General features: G+C 39.9%; 1 protein-coding gene across 6 annotated transcripts in view; it reads left to right on the forward strand.

The window, feature by feature from the left end:
• Positions 1 to 6,320: 6,320 nt before the first annotated feature.
• Positions 6,321 to 20,228, forward strand: part of gdpd5b (glycerophosphodiester phosphodiesterase domain containing 5b) — a 45,483-nt gene continuing 31,575 nt past the window's right edge. For 3 of the 6 annotated variants that reach the window (XR_004104161.2, XR_004104162.2, XM_031294879.2), the window contains exon 1: positions 6,322 to 6,766. The gene's annotated coding sequence lies outside the window, so the exon portion shown is untranslated. Of the gene's footprint in view, positions 6,767 to 20,228 lie in introns of all 6 variants that reach the window. The other 3 variants (XR_004104160.2, XM_031294878.2, XM_031294880.2) reach the window with 2 other exon arrangements.

The raw sequence follows: 20,228 nt of genomic DNA on the forward strand, positions 1-20,228 counted from the left end.
ACTTAGCTGCTTGTGAACAGAAATACTCCTCAGCCTCTATGTTCTAACACTGCTTGCTGACTCAATCTCTAACACTAGTTTCATCACATGTAAAAGATTGTGTTTTAATATGAACTGAATTATTATAATGCATTAAAATATGTGGCATGTAAACACTGTTTTTGCAGTTCTTGTAAATTTGAGTGTGAGCCTCTATGGGGCACCACTCTTCTGCAATCTCAGCAGGCAAGACAGTGAACGGGCACATTCTTTACAAATGTTCACAGAAGAAGAAGTCATTTTATGTATTTTAACTTTGTTACACAGATGTCTAACTCCATATGGAAATTTCCAGAACTTTAAAAGCTTCACTCAGTAGTATTCATTCTTAACAGAAGATCTCCAGCCCTTCCCCCACCATCACAGTGCCACGTCTGTCCACCACAGCTGCTGATTGCAGGGTGCTGGGAGGATTCGGGTGTTGAGGAGGAGCACTCGTCGTAAAAACTGCCGTGTCCTGACCAGAACAAACTAAACAGAATAAGTTAAATACTTGTGTAAAGGGTCGGACATACTTTCCACATTCTGTGTAAAGCTGTTCAGTCTAGTATGTCTGAGCATGTTCGTAGAAAGCATTCTCCAATCCTATAACGTAGCCCACTCAGTGGTCGGTGTGTGGCAGCACGAAGAGACTCTTGCTAGACAGATCACAGGCTTATCACTGCCTTATCATATCAAAGTTAAACATTTTCCCCTGTAAAATCTGTGTAAACAATTTACAGAAACCAATGACACATTTGCCCCAGTCATATCCACTACAGAATGACAGAGACATTTGATAGATAAACTCTGCATTACATACAGTAGCCTATAAGTATTGATCATGCTGTCTGACACAAACTATTTTCCAACCAGAGGAATTCCATCCATCTTTATCCCCCAATTCTCCCAAACCCCACTCTTTTGCATCCCTCTGCAAATTGTCCTGACATTCCAACTGATGAGATGTATTCTTTTAGTGACATGTTGGGGCAGGCATCCAGAAAGTTCTATGAGAGTTTGAGGAAGGAAAAAAAGTCCTCCTCAAATCCCCACTCCACAACCCTCTTGTCTAAGTATAACATTAAATAAAATAAAATATTATATTATTCACTTTTTGGGGACAGTGAACCCACCTAACAATTTCTACTTAAAAGAACTGATACAAGAGTAAGATTGCAGCCCCTTTCCTCCCCTCAGGGGATGTTTGTCATTTGGAAGAAGCCCTGGAGTTAACAGTTTACACTGAAATTCCTCAGCATGAGCAGAGTGAGGGTGACTTCTAGGTTTTTCTATACAAACAAAACGGCTCATAAGGTGTTGGATGGAGGGTGAGTGTTACCTCTTAATATTGTTCACTCACAGTACCTCTTTTATAATGTCTAAATATATACCGAATATGTGTCTGTGTGAGCATAAAGAAGCATTCAGCACTTTCCCAAAGCATCACCACAAGGAATATATGGAAAAGCAATGATTTAAAAGCTATAGGCACAACACTAAATTACGCAATTTATCACCACCAACCAAGTCAGAAGGTTCCTTTGAATGACAATACGTAAAGTGCAGACACGTTTCTGATTTCTTTTTCGACAGACAGAATCTGATGCAAGAGCAGTAATAACAGACCTCAGAGGGTCTAGCAACTCTCACATAACTGCAGCCCATTCAACATCTGGACATCATGACACTAACCTCAGCACCAGTCATGGTCAGTTGCATCATCACTTGTGTCTCTCTTAGTATTGCTAAAAGAGCAATCAATAAGGTTTTTTCGCTTGCTGGTTATCAGTTCATTTTCAGTCTATACATTTTGATTTCAATCATAAATCATGTCTATGGTTGACAGAATACCAACATTTGCACAAACAGAATCATCAATATTTAAGAAGTAGAATTAGGGAATGTTAGGTAATCATGTAAGTCTTAGCTTTTTATCAAGTTATACAGTACATACTGTAAGCAATAGATGGCAAAAACAAATCAAATTTAAACAGTTGCTCATGCAGTTGCATTGTAGTTAAAGTTGGAGGTTGTGAACAAACAAAGGAGTCACTCTCCTGTTTTACCATCTGTTTTAGTCCTTTAAACAAAAAGACTAACAGGATTTTAGCAGCCAGTTGCAACTGTTTAGGGTTTTTTTAAGCGCCTCTCTTTCTGCTTATCTCTTCCAGACGGATCAGTGTTTGTTTTACTCTCTTATAAACTTTCCAGATGGGGTATTGTTATTTCCTAGACTCTCCCCAGGTGTATTGGAGATAGTTGTATTAAGTAAGTATTCTCTTAGACAAACAAAATGTATTTACCTTAAGGGGAAAACAAGTTTTTGTTAATTATTAAAAAAGTTTTCAAAAGTTTCAAAAGTTTTATAGATGATATGCATCTATCAGCATCGGTTGTAATCATGTCATTCTGGCACACTGAGGAAATGCCCCACTTCACTGAAGGAAGCGGAGCACAGCTGCCAAGAGGACCATGACGCAAGACCTGAGAAATGTTTCAGCTTTGCTGAATGATGTAACTTTCTGAGGTTTAGTGTGTATGAGTGCAGCGAGCTGCTGGATCATTTACAGTTTGTAGTGCACTGTCAATCTAAACCAGACTCACATTAGATGGCAGTAAAGACGCTTATTGGATGCAATGTTTGATATGTTGAGATATTAATGCTTTTTTGTTATGAACTGGAGAGTTAAGACCACTTGCTCTTTCAACAAAACAGACCGACTCTAGTAGTCAAAATGAAAGTCATGGATTTGAAGACATGTACTTTGTAGTAACTGCATAACAAACCTGTTGCTTTTTCAAGGAGTATTTCCTTTTCAATTTTAACAACATTGTACACTCATACAAATTTTTAGGAGATTTATTGCAAAACAGTATTATCATTGTACAACTGTCGCTAAACAGTTAAGTTCATTAATAATAGATTAAGTGACTAACATTGATACCCATCTGTCTGATTTAAAATATATTCAAAATATCAAATTAATTACTTTTTTGGACCAAGTTTAAAATCTTTATTGAATGAAAGTACAAATGATATAATTCAGAGAAACATCAACAGAACTTTTTTTGTCAGTTTTGCAGAGTAACAGTCTATTTCAGTCTAACTTCATGATCACAGGGCAGCTCCACTGAGGTGAATCTTTTTTAATGGATTAAATAGTGACCGAACATGCCCCCTGCTGGGAAAAGTTTGAAAGCTTCCTCCAAAGCCATTAAAGTTTTCTTTAATTAAAGTCTTAATTGAGGTCATTCAAGTTTGAATTATTTCTTTTACTCTTGAGATGTCATGTTATTAATGTAACTTTTCTTGGTGGACTTTTGTTTTATCTTCCATTATCTACATAACTATGTGCTTGAGAAAAAAAGAATTTTTGCACATAAACTAAAGACACACACAAAACCTTAGGATCTTAGGATATAAACTCTGAATGTCAACAGAATTAAAAGAACCAGTGGAAACCATTTTTAATGGTTTGCCAGACACTGTACTGTAGATATTTTATTTGCTACTGCATTGTATTATGGACAAACAACCACTAGATGGGGTACAAAGAAACCAGATAAAGTACACCCCCTTGGCCAGAGAAGGTATCTGTTGATAGTCAATAAGAGGAGTTCTAGTCACAGTAACTTCCACTTTCTGTTCCGGGCCCACTGGCACATGTCTCTGTTTTCATATTTCCAGTGTGGCAAAATGTAACTAAATTGTACTCAAAATACACAAAAACAAGTTCAGTCAATGTGGGATGGCTCCTGACATCAGCATTTGTCTCTGGCTTCTACCTGTGGGATAGCTGTCACATATATTGAGTAGATATTTGAGTAGATGTCTTTAATTTGGCAGATATAGAGAATTATGTTAAGTCAATGCTGTTTCAGATCCCCCTCAGACTTGACGCAGTGAAGCCCTAGAATAAATCGTAACTTGCTGTGAAATTCCAGCAGACCTTCAAAGTCATAACAAGTTGCTGAATTGGCATTTCGACGATACAGTCCACAAGTGTCTGCCTTGGTATTCTCATCATTCCATTTTTGTTCCCCCTCTCTCTGACAGATAGTAACAGACAGTAAAAGTCACAAACTCATCACCCTGCTGTAACCCCACCTGCAGAGGAGACCCCTACCAGCCGTCCTACCCTTCCTGCCTGTGGATTCTGGTTGGCATTTTAAAATAGGTGAATATCATAACAAAGCGCAGCAGCTGGAGCTGCTGAATTAACGCCTACCTGTGGAGAGAGAAGCATGGAAGCCCAACTCTGCCACATCAAACAGGGATATGCCACAGGAAATCATCTCTAAAGAGCATCATTTCCCTAGCTTCCCCACATGTAGCGATAGATGCTCATGGAGAGACACTGTCAAGGTGTGTGTGTCTGTGTGTCTGTATAAGTTGCTGCATGGATGTGAAGGTGAAGATATAATCTCACCCTCTGATTATTCGGTTTGAAGTCATGTTAAATGGAACAAGTATTAAGTGGTAGTTGAAGTGCTGTTTGATCTGAATATAGTCTTATGCAACACATCTTAAGAAAGACACACATGCATGCACACAAACGTACATAAACTCTTAATTTCCATCATCTAGTAACAGCACTGCACTGACTGTTTCCTTGGTGATAAATCTGATCTGTTACTCCTTTTAACCACACATCCTACTCACTTGACATAGAAATGTTCAGGCTAACCACTTAAATGCAACCGATCTGAAAATGGTTGAACGCTTTAAACACTGTACCATCTGATAAGTCATTTCACACACCTGAGACCAGCTGACTACCTGCCATGTCTAGGACGATCAACACACTCTGAATACGTTTCACGTCCAGTATTTATTGTCTCTCGTACAGTAGGCTAAATACTGGAATTTGTCGATGTAGCTTTGGTGCAGAGAAACACAACAGCAACTTACATAGTTATCCTACATGATACATAATAACCTGATGACACAACGATAAAGGGAAAATGAGAAATAAACAGTTAACTAAACATATCACCGCATAACATCTCTGATGTCATGGTCCCCAGGAAAATCTGTTCAAACTAGAGTCATTGTAATTAAACAATCTTATTTTATGTTGCCAGCAGCCACTTTTGGACACCACAGCACTGTCTGGATTTCCAATTTAACAAGGGATTACATTTAATCTATGCAGTCAGTGTGTTTCTTGATGTTTATGGCATGATAAATTGCAGTTAAAACGTGGTTATATATAGTTTTTTATATCAGTATTGATAACAAAACAAAAATCTTTTGTGAGGCAAACATTTTATTTGATAAATTTCCTGAAAATCATTCCCACAACTGACATCATCCTGTGGAACAGTGGCACTATAAAATACAGCTAACAGGACAAATTAGGGTGAATATAGCCCATGTGTCACAGTATGTCTCAATTGGTTGATTATGAGGTACTCCTGTCCTGACGTGTATGTTGTCTCTGATAATGACTGCAGAAGGTGTTCTTGTGACAAAAATCAATAAATCAGTTTTGTTGAATCAGTCATCTGGTATGTGTCAATATGAGCGAAGATTACAAAGTCTAAACCTGAAATGAAAAAGTAGTGTAGAGGGGCTGTGACCTTTTGGTGTTTTGATGGTTTGATTTGCCTGGTGGATGAATGAGACTTATTTGAAAATTAGACCTCACCCCTTGTTGTGGACATTGACAATGATCACAGAATTTAAGGATATTAATACATGCAATGCAAATGAGTAATCTGACTAAAAAGAAAAACCCTTATTTTTTTTTAGAACAAATAAAAAGCTGAAAAACAGAACTGATAAAAATATTGGTTTGATAGAAGTAGAACTGCTCTGCTTGGTGTGTAAATGAAATGACCAAACACTCCAACTCCAAGCAGACATCGCTGTTCATGACCTTTAATCTTTGTCATGTGTTAACAATCAAAGCTGCATTTTCTTCATTGCCTCTCATTATCAGCTAAGTGTATTATATGTATGCTGGTAAAATAAACAGATTGATAAAATGCCTTTTTTGGCTTAAATTATATTTGCACGTTGTTGCGTTCACGTCCCATCGGAAACTTTTCTTACACACGATCAGTCGACTAGGGAAATACGATGGTAGTTGGCTTCGATTTCTTTAACTATATGGTGTTAACTGACACTAAATTATGACAATTACATCGGAAAGCTCATAAACATCATTTACTGTAGCCTAAATGTTGGTAATTCCACTAAATTAAAACGGCGTCAACGGGTTTAGTAACGAGACAGTAAATCGAACAACGGTTACTTTCGCTGTGACCTGAACGCGCAGTAAAGTCAGCTCGGTGACGCTCTCTCACTGTACATGGGGGCTGGAAATAAAAAAGACCGACACACACTCCTCCCACCATTCATTCAGTAAGCTACATTGAGTTACCCTGCCGGTTTATGTCTCGCTGCCTACACGGAGACGAGGAGGCACGCTTTATCTACAGATGGGACGAAAAAACACAGAGGACGGAGTAACTGAAAATAGCTAGACCGAAGCCACTGACACCGTCCGTACTCACCCTACTCTTTTCTCCTTTGTTTTCGATGTAAAAATTCGTCTCTGTCAGCATTTACGTTACCGACCACCCACCTCTCACACGTTACCTTTGACAAGGGTTGTTCCCGTTTGACTCTCGGGGGAGGCATTTCACTGGAGAGAAAGAAAAAGAAAAGCCTCAACTTTACTGTGTGCCGCAAAGCTAACTCTGAAATCAAAGAAAAGTGGTAGCAGACCTCAGGCAGGTGAGTGTGTAACGGGTGAGTGTGTAACGGTATTTAGTTTGAGGTGTTTGTCACATTTACATGTAACGTGTGACTGTTTTATTCCTCGAGAACATTTTTTGCAGTTACATAGCCTACCTCATTACTATATGTTAAAACATGCTAATGAGAGTTTTTACCATGGTAACACTAGCTAACGTTACTGTAACGTGCCTACAATTAAATACAAGCTAACACGCCTCATACATTATTAAAGTTTAGAGTTTTTTTTCCCCCTCTTCCTCTTTTGGTATTCTCACTTACGAGTTGATGTGATGTGTTTTTACCATAGACTGTATAAGGTTTTAATTTTTACCCATCACAGTACTTATCCCGCTGCTCGCTGGTGGTCTCATGTGCACCCAAAGACATGGGGCACGCCTATTATGTTGTATCCTATGAAAGATAGGGTTTACCTTTTGGTGAAAGCATGGATTGATTCACCCACCTAAGTCAGTTTATTAGTCTACTACAAAATAATGAATGCATGTGAAGCGGCAAAATGCAAGTAAAGCTACAGAGGCTTAATGTTGACTCCTTCATTCATATGCATAGTATACACCACTCTTCCCACTTACTTGCGTAATTAATGACGCCATTAATTTTTCTTTTGTCATTTGGTTGTTACTGGTATGTTGGTATTTCAAGAAATATTTCATAATGTCTTGTGCAGAGCATAGGCTTAACCTACTTTATTATGTTATGTAGCACTTCATCAGAGGTAGTATCTAGTAATCTAGCAAACATGTAGGACTTTAATCATTTTAAAACTGGCCATTGGGAAGGACCCATTTGGTACATCATCTTACGGTCAGATCCTTTTTGACAGTGTTACCACTTCCCTATCAGTCACTTCTTAACTCTAGTAAAAACAGCTAACACTTAATTTGCTTTTGGTAAAGCATCCAATTAACAGATGACATGTATTTGAATCCTCTAAGCATGCCAATAATTACTTTTAAAGGGATAAGAACCTGTTTGGTTTCAATATACGGATGACTCAGGACGTGTCAAGACTTTAAAAGTGTCTATGCAAGGCTGTTCCTTTTTATTGCTCTTTTACAACATCTATAAATGGATTGAAGGGCTTTTGAATGGAGTGTGCTGAATGCTAAGTTTTTGAGCTTCTCTTTGGCTCGTACAGTACTGTATGCTTCTCCATCATAAGTAAGGCATAAACCTCACTCTGGACATTCAGATTGCTCCAGTTTTAGCTATAAGAGACTTTGACAAAATGATACATTGATAGACATGTTGGGGTTAGCTGCAAAAACTGTGACGTAACGTATACATTTCTACAGTTCTTCAAAAGTGCTTGGATTTGAGTGGGATAGGGTTAGGTAAGGTGTGGCAGCCATGCTGAAAAGTGCTTTAAAGATCACCCTAGAAATGTTATTTTAGATGAATAAGTGGAAAATAGAGGGAGATATAATAAGTCAGAACAGAGAGGAATGTGTGCTGTGTTCACAACAGTAATCCACTTACTGGTTACGGACTCTTTTAAACACAGTTTTGTAGATGCATTGTAGAGCTTTTAGACCATTATTTTTTTAAATCTAGTTTCATGCATGTTGCTGCTGATTAGACATGGAGAGTTGCACTGTATAGACAATAGTTGACCCTATTGTCTTGAGTATGAGTTTGAGTTGAGTATTGATTGTCCCAGACATTCTGCTTCGCCCTGCTTATAATATAACTGCCACTGTGTAATTATGTTCATGTACTGCATCCTTAAATAGCTGCTTCTAAGACGAGAAACATACCCATCCTACAATACCAATATCCCGTAGGATATTTACTAGCTTGATACCGAAAGAAACGCGTATGAAAGATCCATCAAAGCTGTGCAGAATTATCCAGAGGGAGTGCGAGTGAGTCTGACTTGTAAAAAATGTTACCTATTGTTATAATTGAGTGCCCTGTAGCAGTGAGGTCAAGTCCAGTCCTCTCTGTCTCTCTCTTTCTCTCACTCACACACATGCACTCATCTTCTGTGCCTATCCGGTAAGGATAATGAACCTTTACCAAGAGCTGGCACGCTCTGAAAGCGCTTGCTATTAATTTGTAGCACCCACATGAAATACAAATCTGATTTCAACATGGTTCTACTTGCTAATGTAAAAGCAAAAGTTTAAAGTGCCCATATTTCCCCTTCCCTTTATAGTGTTATATATCTTTTTTTGTGCATGTAATAGGTTTACAAAGTGAAAAAGCCCAAAGTCCACCCCAAAGGGACTTACCATCTCCAACAGAAAACACTGTTCACAAACTGCTCCAAACTGCTCTATTGTAGTTCAGCCTTTACTTCCGAGACGAACGTGCGTCACTCTGTAACACGTTATAATGCTCGCCTAGCTGCTAGCGTGGCACGCCCTCATACTCTGCTTCTGACTGGGTAGTAGTCCTTACCTAGCTACTGCGCATGTGTGACTCCCAACAAAGATAGTACAGAAGTGTGATGCCTCACTCGGTAGCTAAAACGGAGAGCTCAACACACAGGGTGAAAAGAGGAGCTGCAGCAATGTGAAGTACAACAAAAATAATGTGTTTTTTGAAAATTAAACCATGTAAACCTATTCTGGTACAACCTCTAAATACAATTATGAACCTGAAAATGAGCATAATATGAGCACTTTAATGCAAAAGTAATGGGTAACTAAATTGGATTTAAATATTGTTTGAATATTGAAAATCAACAGCCTTAACTTAGTCAAGGACTATAATTTCCACAGTACTGTACATCACACTGCTACTTTACTGCAACCTAGTATTTTCCTTTCTGCAAAACATTTTTCGCCATCTTTGAACAGGGTTAATATAACCATAATGGAACATGCTAGCAACAGTTGGAGTCTAATTGCTGCTGAGGAGTGAAGGACTTTGCAGTATGCGCTGGTCAGATTGGTTGGGAGTGTGTGAGGTATATGAGTGTTAAAGGTGTCATGGAAATGTAGAATAATATATAATGCTTGGTCTTTCAGATGTTGAAGCATGCAGCCAGTGTCATGCTCTTGCTCACATTTACTGATACAACTTGTTTGTGACACTTCCAGACAGCAAAAGTAGAATAGTTGGAATATTTGTAATATTTTTATATTTTGCAAACCATTATTTCCGCCCTGCTCTGAGAAGGTTAGAGCCCTGCTGTTCCCAAACAAGTACCCCTCTGTGCCAAACATGTTTGATATTTGCAGTGCTTAGCAGATCCTGTCAAATGGACAAGTTCAGCAGTACATGCAATCTGTGTGAGGAGGACACTACGTGAAGCACTGTGGTTTCAAATTAGCCTGGCTCCGCCCTCCTACGTACTTCTGCTCGCTTTTCATTTTCCTTCAGTACTCCGTCTGGGTTTGCGGTATAGTCTTGGGTTTCTCTGACCAAATCTTTGGCGGTCCAATCAGCGAACAGAGGGAGCGGCTGAGAACGATGACGTTGAGGTCATGACGTGTGTCGGTACACGATCCGTTCTGCCTGCACGATCCGTTCTGCACATGCGCAAAATGTTCGCGCATGCGCGGTTGTACGAGGATTTACGACACTGCACGATCTGTTCCACGCTTCCGGTCGACAGCCAAGCTAACGTTAGTTTAGCTAACAGCTAATTCGGCTAACCGCTAGCTGATTGTAGCGGTCTGCCGTTAGCCTCCACAGGCAAGCTAACGTTAGTTTAGCTAACGGCTCATTCGGCTAACCGCTAGCTGATTGTAGCGGTCTGCCGTTAGCCTCCACAGGCAAGCTAACGTTAGTTTAGCTAACGGCTCATTCGGCTAACTGCTAGCTGATTGTAGCGGTCTGCCGTTAGCCTCCATAGGCAAGCTAACGTTAGTTTAGCTAACAGCTAATTCGGCTAACTGCTAGCTGAGACAGCATGTAATAACTTTAAAAGACCCTCAAAATAAAACTTGAAAATAAACGTTGACATATATAACAAACACCTAACATATAGAACAGCTGTTACGTCAGTTCTACTTGTGCTCATTTAAAATACAATCACTCAATACTTGTCTTTATTGTTATTACTGTGAAGTCTTAATTTAGCTGTAGCCTGCTTTTTCCATTAAGTTTGAGTTAACGTTATTTTAGACTGAATCTAGCTTTCAGCTAGCAGTTAGCCAAATTAGCTGTTAGCTAAACTAACGTTAGCTTCCCGGTGGAGGCTAGCCACAGGCTAGCGTGGAACAGATCGTGCAGGTCGTATCCTCGGTAAAACAGTATTATCTTGCGCATGTGCAGAATGGATCGTGCAGGCAGAACGGATCGTGTACCGACACCGTGCGCTAGTTTGAGTTATAGTTCCGTAATGGCGGCGGAGAAAGATGCGGTCCGTTGTGGCAACGCTGCCGAATATCCGGAAGTTAAAGCCCGAGCAAGAACAGTCTTTACTGAGTTTTGTTGGTGGCCATGATGTTGTGGCCCTCCTCCCCACGGGGTTCGGGAACAGTTTGATTTTCCAGCTCGCTCCGTTAGTGGTGAAGGAGTTAGCTAAGGCTGACGCTAGCGATGCTAAGCTGATAGTTGTTGTTGTCTCCCCTCTTGTTAGCCTGGTCCAGACAATACGTAGGAGGGCGGAGCCAGGCTACCAGAGTGGCTCTGGGCAGATCCAATAGTTTTAAACTTCAACAGAGTACCCGCCTTCAAGGAAGTTAACACTTGTCAATGGAGAGTGGCCAGACTCTCTGTACAAATGAAATGTACCAGAGTCTGGTAGGACCAGGCTAGTTTCAAATAGGGGCCCACAATAAAAGTTAAAGAAAATTTAGAAAACTTGAGTTTCTCTGCCTCACCTTATTGGTGCAGGTAACATTCCCAAGGCTAATTGTTATTAATTTAACCCTCATAGGAACCTTTAGTCTATGATGGGAACAAAGGAGTCTTTGGTCCGCTGTCTTTGCTAGTTTGCAACTTGAGCTCTCTTCAAAGTCCAAGGCTCAGACAAACTGGAAGGTGCACAGTTATTTTGGCAAAGCTGAGGCTCCGTTTTGAAAAAATATGGTAAAAATCCCTACTTGACTAGATAACAAGTCTGCTTGTTTTTCTTTCATTCTTGGGAATATTTCCACCATTTAATATCAATACTTTCACCTACATCACCCCTTTTGTGAGAAGTGTTTTAAGGTTTATCTAATCCTCTTTACTGGAGAAAGAAAATTGATTTTCAGGTTATTTAATGTTCTTAGTTATTTCAGACATATACTGTACTTGTATTTACTATTTATATAGTTATATGGCCTTTATGTAATTATCCCTATAATAGAATTAAAGAAGCCAAGCATTTATATAAGGAGAAAGCTCCGTTTCCCTCTCAGAAAGCCAAGTTCACCATAGTGGCACCTGCTCGTCTGGCCCTGCCTCCCGGGCTCAGGCAGCAGTCGCAGTAGAGGACAGAACTCGGTGTGATGTCAACAGACAGATGGTTGTGAAGAGCCCTCATGTAGACTTACAGATGGCACCTTGATAAAACATACTAGTCCACCCACAACAATCAGACTGAGGAGGCCGGAGTGAACTGGGCCAATGGAGTTGTCCATTTGCCACACACAGTACAACAATGGTTCCCACCATATCTCTGCATGCCACGGATGTCTTTGTCAGCTGTTTGCTTTCCAGGCCACAGTATCAGCACTACAGTATCACCTATGATACGGAACCAATCCCAGAATGCTTTCTCTCAACCCAAACAGGCAGACAGACCAGGAGGGGTCCAGACATGTACCTTTCCGCTATTGCTTTATATTTATTCAAGCCTCACAGCAGAAAGCAGGGAACATCAGGTCACAGCAAATTAATTTAGGAAGCATTGCTCCAGGTTGAAACGGTGACGTGTAAAGTAGTTCCAAAATGTTCTGCCCGACGGCACTATGATACTGTGTGCAATAAAGTGGCATACACACCGTTTTCGTTCCATCTGAAGCGTACAGTCACTGATTTCACTGATTACTGTAAATTTGCAGTACAAAGAACTGATTTAAAACACCTGAAAATCTGACCGCTCTCTGCCTCCATTGAAACGTACTCGTCTCTCTGTTGAAAGAAAGCAATTCACAGCGATTGATTGCTACAGTGATTTTGACTGGTCAGGGGCCCCACAGCCCCCCTCTCTGTTGACTGGCATTTTATGGCAAAAGCAGCTGTGAAAGCAGAAACATTTGTTGAATGAAATACGATAGTTACGTTATTGTAACTCCAGATTCTATGAGTATAGGCATAGCCCTCCAAGAGCTGTTGCCATTGGGTTTATCCCTTCGCGCATGCACAAAGCCTAAATGAAATAGAACTGTAGGTTCTACTCTATGGGGGGACTGTTTAAAAAGTAATTGGAGCCTTTGTTGAAAATCATTTTAAGTAGGCTGAAGAGCTATGACAAGTGGTTGTTGTAGTGTGTTGCTCTTACACTCTTTCACAAAAAAACGCATTTTGTAGATATGTAAAATGGACCATTAACTTTATAGGATAAGTAAAAATATCTGCCTACGTTTTTTCTCTGCCATTACTTAATTCATGGACCTTTTTATGAACAGTTTGGTGAATTAACAATTATATGCTTGCTTGGATAGCTGGAACAGGCTGAAGCTGCTAATATGCCAGGTGAGCTAGGCATGGAAGCTCACAGCTTTGTTCTCTTTCATAATCAAAGCTTTAATAATCAGACAGAAGGAACATCAAATCCAGATGAAACTGTGATTATACGGCTGTTTAAAAAAATAAACCTCTTCATATAAGGCTTGAATAAAGGATCCAGACGTTGTACACCTGCTGCTAGTTATAACACCAACACTCAAGTTGGTTTGACAAAAGAGGCAAAGTTCCCATCTTCTAACCCCTCGCTCCTCCCAAAACATCCTCTGTCCCCCTGCCCTTTCGTCCTGGCCGTCTTTCTCTCCCAGACATACCAAATACAAATACTCGTCACTGTTGGTTGCTTAATATTTTTGCTATTTTTATCCATTCTAGTGTCATGGCTTTATGGATAGCAGTGTCAGTCTGTTTGTTGTTCTAACACTTTGGTCCAGACTGAAATCAGGTTTATAACTAAATATCTTCACTATACTAACTAATTACATTCCCATTAGCCTCAGCTGTACTGTGTTTAGTGCTAATGTTAGCATGCTAATATGCTGAACTAAGATGCTGAACATGGTAAACATAACATCAGTTTAGCATCAGCATTAGTTAATGATTAACCGTTAACCGACAATTAGAATTTTGACTTATTATCACTTAAACAGTTAAAAGCAATATTAATAAAACAAACATTTTTTTGCATGTTAAACAAAAATAGGCTATACAATATATTTATTAACTGCTAGTTAACTTACTAGTGCTAACCTTGAATTAACAAGTTGTGTTTTAAGCTCTTTTTTTCCTGCTATGTCTCTGGCTTTCTGTGGGACGGTGCTCACAGCGGAGAGCTATGTGACACATGCCGCTGTATTGATAAGGACTAGCGGGTTAAATCGTCCGTCTTACACACAGAGTATGCCAGGCAGACACACAGTTGACAACCTCGCTGGTGGGTGGCTGTGGTGGAGACAGGCTCTGACATATATGCTCCAGCTCCGCGGACAGCTGCAGACTTGTGTCGGACACACAAGCGGTTCCAGGAAAGTGGCTGCGTATGTAGGTTAATGAGGGTCGGCTATGGGTCATAAAAAAACTAAATCTAATTTAGCATCCCTAATTAACATGATAACATTGCTGATAGTAGCATATAGCTTCAAGGACTTATGTTAAGTACAGCCTCAAAGAGATGCTAGCATGACTGTAGAACCAAATTTTTTAATTTATGGATTCTTGTCAGCGATGAAAAGGTGTGTGGGCAGCATTGGCATAGACATTCGGCTCCGGTCTTCCCATACACACATCAGTCTTACTAGTTCTTCATAGCCTGGCACTCTTCTTTGTGGGATCCACCTCCTGTCCTGAGTGCTTCCCTTCACTTTTCCTCCAGACATTGAAAATCACAGGCTGTACTAAAGTTGATGAGGAAAGTGTGGTGCAAATATAAATTAAGCTGACAAGAGTCTGTGTCGTCCAGTTTTTAAGGTGATAATTATTCACACCCACACACCATCAGCTGCCTAAACAGTGGCATGGTGGATCAGAGATTAGCACTGTCACCTCGCAGCAGGAAGCTGTGCCCTTGCTTTGCTAAAACCCCACAAAGTTGACTTTGGCATTTTTTTGTGAATTTGGGACATTTTTTTTTCTTTCCACCACTTCACCAAAACGTGTCTGGGGAGGGGGGGGGGTCCCCTTACGGCATATTCCAAAATATGGATGAAAGGATGAAACCTAATAGATGTTGCTAACACTGTAGATTCTTATATTCATGGTACATTGGGAGAGGCCTAAGAGAGACACAGCATTTGCAGTACTCAAAACAACAACATCAATAATGACCAACCTCTCCATCAACAAGGCTCCGCAAAGCTCCTAATATGACTTTATTGTTCACTGTATCCACATTGCTTTGTCACGCACTGTCCCTGCAGCATCAAGCCAGCTCACCTCTCTATCAAATTACCTTTGACCACACACCAAACCTTTCTTTAGTTCATAAAGGAGGCTTCATAAGGTGAATCCCACTCTTTAGATATTACTTTTTACCTTTCAGATGAAAAATGAGAGCAATATCTCCACGTATCACTTGACCTACTTATACCTCCTGCGGTTTTGTCCACAGCGAAATGAGTGGGTGGATTTCTTTCTTCTTCCAATCATTTATTTCATTTTTTTTACTCTAATAATGAAAATAAGTGACAGTAATGGCACTTCCTCTTTCGACTGTCAATGTTCTAATTTGAAGAGACTGATGGAGTGCGATTAGATTAATTTTTCCTCAGATTATCTTTGACCCATATTTTTCAGCTTGATGAGCTGTCACTCTGATGAGCAAAGTGTCAGATTGTCTGGATGTTCTTCTACCATACTCCTCCTACCAGCTTTACTATATTCTGTTGCTGGTTACTCTTTGCTGCAGTGAGCTATACACTGTATATCCCTTATGTTATATGTTTTTTGGTATTATTAATATATAAAGCTTTCTTAATGCCACAGAGAAAACATTTACTCAAGATTGTCGGTATAAATAGATCTGTCAGAGTTAATCATCATTAAATGCAAATCATGACCTGTCCAGCTTCATGAGCACAGGAAGGACATTAACACCCAAGAGCCATTGTGTAAACGTTTTCCAATACCCCTCTATCCTCATTTGTCAGGCTCGAAAGTTCTGGCACTAGCGCCTCTCAACAACTATGTGTTGAATACCTGATTATTCTTTTGATATCTTGATGTCATAAGCTTGAGAGAGAGAGAAACGTGGACGTAATGTTACTGAATATTCATCGTGCCTCAGGTCTTGCATGGTTTTGAAATGAAACTGCATTCAATCTCATGAATATTCTTAAGGAACGGTCAATGAATATTCTCAAGGTTTACCAAGCTGACTTCAAAGAAGTAGTGCTGACAAGACCCATCGAGGTGTCTCCTCACATTGCCTTATGTCATCTGTTTAAAAGATGCACTTTACACCACAACCATAGCCACCTGCATGAGAGAAAGTCACAGTTTATCTGCAAATCACCTTTTTTGCCCTAGCTGGATCAGAGTATTTTTAATATTGATTATCTGCCAATACTTAGATAGATAGATAAGACAGATAAGACATCTTCACATGTATATGTCAGTTCATTCTCAATTTGTCAAATCCAGCTAACCATTTGTAGTTGAATCTGGAAAAGCCTACTCAAAAAGAAATCCCCCCTTGCATCCAGTTGAAAATGAGAACCTTGGGAATAACGCTCAACTGATCAACCTTTCCTAACATGAAAGCAACCTGCTTGTTATGCGGATGCACTGTATTCTACATTGTCAGTGTTTATTGACTTGCCTTTTGCTTTCCTGCAGCTACCTAATTAGTATCCTTTGCCTTCATCTTCCAATATTGTGTGAATTAATCATAACACCTTCCTGTGTAGGTGCACCCTGGGTGACGCTAACAAAGTGGAATCAATGGCAGTGATTGATTCTACCAGATCTAGATCATTTGTGTCCCAAAGCTATGAAGACATGCCAGATGCATAGTACAAATACAACTCTGCTTAGATGGAAAGGTTTGAGCAGGCTGTGAGTAGGCCTAATTTTTTTTCCTGCTCAGTTTCAATCTCACCCAATGGATCAATGACTTAAAGAGGATGTTTTCATCACTATCACAAATCAGCTTCCCTCTTATGTGCAATAATTGTCACTAACTGGCACAGCTGACTGGACAGTTTGAGAGTGGTTTGTGGTGGGACTTAATGTCAGATGCTGTGGGCTACAGGCTGTGTCCATTAATTCTTGGCCTTCCACCACACTAACTCATGGGAGTGATTTTTATATTAGGGTTTGGTTAGAATTATGTTGATAACTTGTGTTGAGCTGATACTATTTATGGTTGCACTCTGGATTAATTTAACAGAATTATTGTGTGACCGTAGTTCCCCCTTGCTTAACCTGAACAGTTGAAGGACTTTTATTTTGTACAGTGTGCACACTCGTACACACAATGTACGCCTGGCCAGTTAGAACACGTCTCCAGATTTTCGGTTTCCCAGGAAACTCACCTGGCTTTATCACAGCATGTAAAGAGGAATTAAAGAAAGCAGCGGGAAGCGTATCCTGCATTAGTGTATGTCTATCTTTATTATTTAGATTGTTTGATCAGAGATTTGCTGTGTAATACAGTGAACAATGTGCCCTTGTAACATGATTTATACTTTAAGTTAAACTTTAAACAACATTTTTTTCATTTTCTGTATGTGGATATACAAATTAATATACTGTTGCCAACTGATGCAATACAATAAACCAATGGCCAATTTCTAAAAGCCTCTAAGTTTACTGAAACATTTTGATTTGTTTAGCTCAAACAGAAGAAGAGGTGAGTAACATGAGCTAGCGGTACCAAGAGCATTGCTTAGAAGGCAAAGGATTTTTCATCACTTACTAATTTCATTACAAGACCTATCTCCACCGCGCTGTGGAGTAGGGTCTGGCTACACCACACACACATTCTTGCATTTCTTTAAACCAATCACAATTGTCTTGGGCGGTGCTAACTCCACACAGAGGACTCTGCTCCGGACGCAGCGGCGATGCCTCAGTAAAATAGTTTTGGGAAGGAACTTGTTTTGGTGGAACATTTGCACCCTGCAAAAGAGAACCCCACATAACATACTGTATTATGTGGGTTTTTTCAAAGTGTTATCTACTCTACAACAGTAACGTGAGCTATTTGAAATTGTTGGATACATAGTTAAAAGTGATTTGCTCTTACTAGTGTATCACTGTGTATACTTCGTCTAAAGCAAACCCCACCAATCAGTCCCAAAACGTCCCAGTTAGATAAATGCTGTATACATATTCCTTGTAAATATTTAAAATCATTCACCTAAGAACCAAGCAGGCCTGCCTGTTTGCCCGGTCCAAATTTTCTTCAAAACTTGCCATTTTAGCGTGTAGCTTGCTAGCTCGAAGGTTGTTGTTGTTTCCCATAGCGAAGGGATATTGATATTGGCAACACAGAGAGCGGACGCCCTAGAAAAGTACTTCCAGACTAATTAATTTTAAATGTTGCCAAGACTCTGTATATTTTCTACAGAGAGAGTACTCAACTGTCAGTGCTGAGCCAGCTTTTAACAGCTCTGATGTAATGACGCTCTCATTGCTTGTTATAATGGGCTTTATCACCCATGTGTCACTAATCAACTCTCTCACAGGCATCTTCTGATGCCCCATGGTTTAGCCAAGTCTCCATGGTGCTTCGTTGCTTGGTATCCATCGCACATCTCAATAGGCCATTCAGATCATTCAAACATGACAGGGATCGGGAAAATAATAAGTGGAGGCCCATTTGCAGAAGAATAAATGGATTCCCTAATCTACTCCTGGCTGATATTTGTGTTGTGTTTATGATTTTTTTTTTTTTTTTAATGTAAAGATTTATTCAAGTGACTGTCAATGTCACCAAGGTGTCTAATTTTGGCTTTTGCACCCAAATTATACAGATTTCAATTGTTACCTTTGACAATAAGTGGTTTTCACAATCCATTCTGAGTGATCCAATCACAAGTGGACAGCTCTAACTATGTTAGTTCATTGGTTCCTAAAGTGGGGTTGACATCAAAATGAAGGCAGAGTTCAAAAATGGGTGTGGTCCAAGCAAAGGCGCCGGATACACACACACACACACACACACACACACACACACACACACACACACACACACGCGCTTTATGCCCCCTGGCTCAGTTTGGTGCTGGGCTGGTGTGATCCCATTGCAAGATGGTCCCTAGTGTTACTGTAATTTTCTTTTGACATTTTTGGCAAAACGCTGATCGGACACATTTTGGAGAAGGATGAAATGAAACTGCAGCTGCTTACTAGATTGATCCATTCACATACAGAGCTCAATAAAATATCAAAGAACAGCTGACAGCTGGCCCTACCATAAACATAACCTTGACAAGAACTACCTGAAATTATTAAAGTAGTACCTGAACAAAAACACCTTACCCCCTGGACCCCTGGTGTTAAAAGAAAATGACCAGTTGGGAAAAGTAAAATATTCCTCTCTGAGAATGTCACTAATTAAACATTACAAGCTTCATAGCATAAAGAAAACTGGCAGTATACTGTCATTTTGTCCACTCTCTGTACGTAAGCGTTTTCAGTGATGTTGCCCTGGTTATGAAAGCATGATTTGCCTCTTTTTTGGTGAACTACGCTTAGCTTGTCTTTGTCATAAGTGGGTTGGCCTTCGATCCCATAGTTCTGGGCTGCTTGGCCTCTTAGTTCCCTGGTCAGGAGAAGACAAAGTTTTCTGCTGGGAAACTGCTGAAGCATTTCCTCCCCTGCAGACTGTTTTCCCTCGCTGTGCCTTTGATTGGAGGAAATGAGGCAGCAGAAAATGGGATGACAACAGCCGTTTTAAGAGTTTTCATACAACCCTTATATCTTCTCGTTCAGACAACTTGTGACAGACACATGCCTGTTAGAAAAGGTGCTTCTCCTGTGGGGAAAATCTTTGATCACTTGTTGATTTCACCTGTTAAATCTATTTCAGTCACGATGTGGCAATGCTGTTGACGGGATCTAAAAAGGTGTTTAAAGGGTTAGCAAAGCAGATGTATTCAATAGACATTTTGATGTGAAACTAAGAACAAGGAAGGCGGTCTTATTTTTTGTTCAGTCGTCTCAGCTTGTATGGCTCTGTTGTTGTGTCTGTGACAGTGCAGCCCGCATTGTGGTCACACTTCTGCACCTATGGTCTGAGGTGTCACATTCATGTTGGCAAAATATGACCGTGTAAGTCCAGACTCTTGGATGCATATAATTACTTTCTGAGAAGTGCAGAACATTACTGCTCGTGCTGTATTTAACTTTGCTTTGACAATTTATT

The sequence above is a fragment of the Sander lucioperca genome, chromosome 5 (genome assembly GCF_008315115.2).
Source record: "Sander lucioperca isolate FBNREF2018 chromosome 5, SLUC_FBN_1.2, whole genome shotgun sequence".
NCBI lineage: Eukaryota > Metazoa > Chordata > Actinopteri > Perciformes > Percidae > Sander > Sander lucioperca.